Source organism: Dipodomys ordii, unplaced genomic scaffold (assembly GCF_000151885.1).
Source record: "Dipodomys ordii isolate 6190 unplaced genomic scaffold, Dord_2.0 Scaffold8, whole genome shotgun sequence".
In the NCBI taxonomy this organism is placed as follows: Eukaryota; Metazoa; Chordata; class Mammalia; order Rodentia; family Heteromyidae; genus Dipodomys; species Dipodomys ordii.
Window position 1 is genome coordinate 32870779 of NW_012267224.1, and position 5454 is coordinate 32876232.

Consider the following 5454-nt stretch of genomic DNA (forward strand, 5'->3'; position numbering starts at 1 on the left):
ATTGTTTGTTGAGGCTGCTAGAGGGAGGGACAGCTTCTGGCTCTGGTTACCCAGTGAGGAAAGCCACTCCAATGTCTGGTGCCTGAGCTGGGTGACTTTTCCCTGGATGGAGCCGAGTCTGGCAGGTCACTTCACCGTTAAGTTCTTGTGACCTGCTAAATGACTCGTTTTATTCCAAGGCCTGGGTTGGAGCTGGCAGCTCCTCCAAGCTTTGTCGGTATCCAAGATGGACATCACTGGTGCTGGAGGGGAGGGGTGGCCTTCCCTCCTCTGCTCCCTGAGAAGGAGTGAGGACGTGGGCTTCTACTCATGTCGAGTCTTGGATCCTGGGTCGTCTCTGGTCTGCAAGCTGCAGGATGAAGATGTCTGCTCCTTGTAGGTTCTTGCTGGTGTTGAGTAGAATACGCTTGCCTGCTGCATCTGGGTCCTTCGTCCCGGACTCTCTGTGTGAGTGCTCAGTTATGGCCTCGGCTGTGTTCTCTGCAGCGATCCTGCCGCCGCAGCGGCGGCGGCTGCTGACAAGTGCTCAGATGTGTCTTTTTCTTGGCTTCCCCTCTCTTGTCTAACTCTCTGTCCTGTGATGGCACACTTGGTGTGATTCTCTGGCCTAGGACTGTTCACTGGAACTCTAAAACTGCTTTCTATGCGAGAGCTTGTTCAGATTCCAGCTTCTCCTCCGCCATCTTCCCGGAACTCCCTTCCTAATTTTATAGGGTATACATTGAGTTCTTGACTGTATTCTCCCCCTTGAAGATCCATTTCCCTATTGTAGGCTATATGTCAATGGCAGTTTACAATGTTCAATTTAGAACTCCTGTAATACTTGTTGGGTTTATACTTTTAAATTTGCATTATTTGCTTAGTCAAGACTTTAATTAACTAAATAACCTCAAGTGATAAAAATGATATGAAAGGAAATTTGATTTTCTTCCCAATGCTCTGATAGTAGTGGAAGCTGAGATGATTTTTCAATAACTTATTTAATAACTTATCTAAAAAGGTTTATGGAAGTGAAAATAAGCTGAAAGAAAACAAAAGCTGTTTGGGCATTTGTTTGCAGACCTTATGCTAAATGCTGTCTCACACTTTAATCCTTCAAACAAACACAATTATTAAGATGAAGCAGTGAGATAATGGCTAACTCACTTTAAGACTCCAGATTGTAAATCATAGTATTTCCAGGTCAGTAAGTAGAAAGAATAAGGATTTGAACTCAGGAAGTTGGATCTAAGTACCCCTATAATAGAGAACATGAAGACTTGGCAAATAATTACAAGGAATGATGATGTACTTATAGAAACAGAAAGCTCTGGAGAGGGGCCAGAAATATGCAAAGATTGCATATTTATCCAGATATGTGTTGTTATATAAAGATTTTTAGAACACTGCATTTGGCAGGGCTTGTTTGAACTATTGTTTTGTCATTTAGCAGTTTGAGACATCTTCAGAGTACAATACTAACTTTTTTTTGGGGGGGGGCTCCGGTCGTGGGGCCTGAACTCTGGGCCTGGGTGGTGTCCCTCAGCTCTTCAGCTCAAAGCTAGCACTCTACCACTTGAGCTACAGTGCCACTTCCAACTATTTTCATTTTTCTTATGTGGTGCTGCGGAATCAAACCCAGGTGCCTTCAAGCACCCTACCACTGAGCCACCTTCCCAGCCCCCTACAATATTAACTTTTGATGTTTGTGTTTGAAAAAGAGAAAAATAATTTATCAAGAGGCTAGGTTATATAACAAACAAGGTCTGGAACAAAGTCTAACATTAAACCACTGACACTAGTGATTGTGAACTTCTTGTTGTTGCTACAATTTTCATAGAAATTAACTTGAATGTAGTCAGAAGTACATGCACTATGAAAAATACTATAGGGAAGATGTCTGATGATCTGAGGGAGGGGGAAATGAAAAACAAGATCTTCACGAAGATTTGATCTACTTGTTCATAGTATAATGGAATTTGAGCTATCAAGGGACAAAATATTCTCCTTGTCACCTGCCTCAATTTCATCTTCTACTTCTTTTGACCATTACTCTTTTAAGCTACCTTGAATTCCTAATTCTATATACATTTAGTTTTGCTTCTATTACTTGGTTTACTTTTTGTACTGTGACATTTACCTTTTTTTTTTGGTCGGTTGTGAAGCCTGAACTCTGGGACTGGGCACTGTCACTAAGCTCTTTAGCTCAAGGCTAGAGCTCTACCATTTGAGCCACAGCACCACTTCCAACTTTTCCTGCTTACATGGTGCTGAGCTACCTTCTCAGCCCCTGTAACTTTTACTCTTGTTGTGACATTTTTCTTCCCTTGAAGTCTCTCTTGACCTTTTCAGTCCTTGAGCCATATTGTAGGTAGGTAATCTTTTCACTGAAAAATTTGATCATGCCATTAAGTACAAGTGCTACCACTCTAAAACGGTGTTTCTACCTTAACATAACTTCACACCCTATCGTGTCACAATATATTCCACCATGACATGATATGAAAAACACAGAATATTACATCCTAACATGATGTAGTCATTGCACAGGGGCTAGTACCTGTCAAGGCCTGGTCTCTGTCCTTGTATTTCTTGCTCAAGGCTAGCTCTCACCATTTCTACTAGCTACAAATCTACGTGTGTGTGTGTGTGTGTGTGTGTGTGTAAGTAGCCAAGATCTTCACGGACTTTCCTGCCCTTGCCAGCTTCGTACTGCAATCCTCACATCTGAGTAGCCTAGGTATATTCAACCAGTGTCCAGATGGAGGCTATTCTATTTTTTTTTATTTTAATTTTAATTTTTTGTGAACATACTGTACAGAAGGGTTACAATTACATGGGCAAGATAATGAGTACATTTCTTTTCAAGCATTGCAGCCTCCTCCTTTGTTTACCCTTCACATCCCTTCCCAGCCTCCCCCAGCCCCCCCAATCCCCCCTAGTTCCCCCCCCCACCAAAGTTGTAAAGTTTGTTTTTGACATGACAACTTGTACTTCTCATAGTTGCATCAGGTCCACCTGTATCCTTAAACGACTTGTTTTCTTGAAAGGGAAAGTAGGATTTTGGTTTCATTCTCTTCCTCTTTTTCTTCTTCCTTGGCCATGAAGTGAGCAGTTTTGTTCTGGGACACATTTTCATTACATATCCAAAGGAACAGGGTCAACATTAACAGACTTACCCAAGAGTATGCTATTCCTCTTGTAAATATATTAAGCAGTTTTTACATTAACAAAAACCTGATAAACACAATGACTAACCTTCAAACATATACTTGATATTTTATAAGTATGTTTGACAAGAAAAAATCTTGTATCCTAGAGGTGTCTATGTATACACACATGCATATGTATATGAAAACTCTGTGGGGCATATACATAATGTAAGATAATAACTTCTGTTTGTATGTTGCTTCTATGAAAGTTTACTTATTCATCATTTAAATGTTGGTTTTAGTTATGAAAAGTGTCTAGATTGCTCTTGAAGTATGTAAGTACATAATTCCATTATTATCTGGCTCCCACAATTCTGAGAAACTCTGTACCAAGGTAATCTAGTATCTTTCAAGATAATGAATTTCCAAATTCTCTCATGGCTTTCACTTGGTGTTTGACATTGTCCAGCTTCTTAGACATATTTGTATGTTATTTACTTCCTACTATTTCTTGAATTTCTCTGAACATGTATGGATTGTTTTTTTCTTAGCATCTGTCTCTTAAATGTTTCTCATTTTGTGGGTCAGGGTTTCATGGATGTCAAACAGTATTTACAGCTATATAAGACCTTACTATTTATATTTATTTTCCTTCTGAGTTTAATTATCTGCATGTTTCAGAATGCGTATTTCTTTTAGAATTATTTATATTAGCATAAATTAGTTGTACAAGGGGTAGCTTATTGTGACATTTCAACACACTGCATACAATGTATCTGCATCAAACTCACCCCTTTTATCACTATTCCCTATCATTACTCCTGCCAACAATAAGCATGCATAAGGTTGTAGTTCACTCATATGTGAGAAAAAAACAATAAAATCTGCCTTGTTGAGAGATCGTTTTTTTTCTCACATATGAGTGAACTCTAACCTTATACATCCTCATTCACTCTTTCCATTTGCCTTTTTTTGGCCAGAAGATATCTGCCCTAGGAAAGTCTATTTTACTTTTTGTTGACAAATTTTTCAGTTCACTGATCCTTTCTTCTGCCATTTTCAATTTGTTGTTAGTTTTTCAATTTTCTCTTTCTTCTTTCATATCTATATTTTTGGTTTAATGGTCTTACTTGACTTTTTGTTAATTCTTTCTCTTAGAAGAAATGTCTCTCCTAATATTGTATAACCCCCCATATGATCTTACATGACTGAAAACGTTAAAAAATGATATTGAAGCAAAAATCTTAAGATCCAAGAATTTCTTGAAAAGATCTGAAGCTTTGGTGTCGTGTAGGATTCACTCTAGGTATACTTTGCCTACACTCCCTGTCTAACTGATAACCTGGGAGTCCTGCCCTTCCAACTTAAAGCCTGAAATTCTTTATTACACAGCATCATTGAGAACTCTGTAATAGTCATTTGTCTTTTTGCCTGAACAGCTTAACAAATTACACTTTAAACAATGGTTTGGTCTCCAGTCCTCCAGTCTTCCTTCTCTTGGGTTTGGATTCTAATACTGAAGGTCTTGGTAGTCTCATACTATGATTTCCTCACGTAAGATGTTCTGGTGTTTTATTTTTGTTGTTTGTTTTATTTTGTTTGTTTGGTTATTAGATGAAAACATTTGCAAACTTTTTTAGACCTTTATTCTTTTTCAAGATTCATTAGTTTTCTTCAAGATCTAAATTTGTAAGTGTAAACAAATTTAAATTGTTTGCTTTATTGTAGAAATACTAGTCTCATCTAACAGACAAGGGTCAGAAAGACAAGGGTGGTCATAGAAATTTCGCCAAATGACAAAATTGGAATCTAAGGTGGATATCATTCAAATGCTCAATCAATTCATTGTACTGAAATGAATGGAGAAAATTTGGTGGCAAATGTAAACTGGAGCTAAATTTATAATGGAAACAATATTTACTTTTTCAAACATGAATATATTAATATATTTTGTTCTCTGACAAGAATAGAAGATAGTACTTTTATTATTATCTTTAGTTGTACAAAGTAGTTTCAATTTAACAAAGCAATATATAAATTTAGTACATTTTGATCAATGTCACCCATTTCAACATTCTCGTCCTTTTCTTCACCCTTCTTAATCTTGTATGACATGTATATATTAATTATTTATGAAATTATACATATTTATAGGTTAATATAAATAGAATCTATTTATGCATTAGCATAAATATCTTATATTTATATTTACATAAAATATATTATATAAAATATATTGGTACATGGTATATATAAATTACACACACACATACATACACACACACACACACACACACATACACACACACACACACACACACAC